The sequence below is a fragment of the Acanthisitta chloris genome, unplaced genomic scaffold (genome assembly GCF_000695815.1).
Source record: "Acanthisitta chloris isolate BGI_N310 unplaced genomic scaffold, ASM69581v1 scaffold6780, whole genome shotgun sequence".
In the NCBI taxonomy this organism is placed as follows: Eukaryota; Metazoa; Chordata; class Aves; order Passeriformes; family Acanthisittidae; genus Acanthisitta; species Acanthisitta chloris.
In genome coordinates, this window is record NW_008653260.1 from 12,818 (window position 1) to 13,131 (window position 314).

Here is a 314-nt window from a genome sequence, read left to right on the forward strand (position 1 = left end):
TCCCATTCCCTGTGTCACTCTAAAAAGTGTTTCATGGGAACCCTGAGGGACAAACTGTGTATGCTTGAAGCTCCTGAGCTCTTAAACCCCCAGCCTGGCAGCAGGTATGAGTAAGATGGGAAATTGCTGCCCTGCTTCAGTCCTGTCCAACAGGAGGTTAGAGGTTTCAGAGATATACCCACTTACAAATTCCATGAAAAATTGATGGTTGGGCTGAGGAAATACTCAAATTAGCATCCCAGAGGGAAAAGGGGCTGCAGCATCCTCTCCACTGCTTTTTCTTCCTCTAATTTGCCAATCATGGAACATCTGCA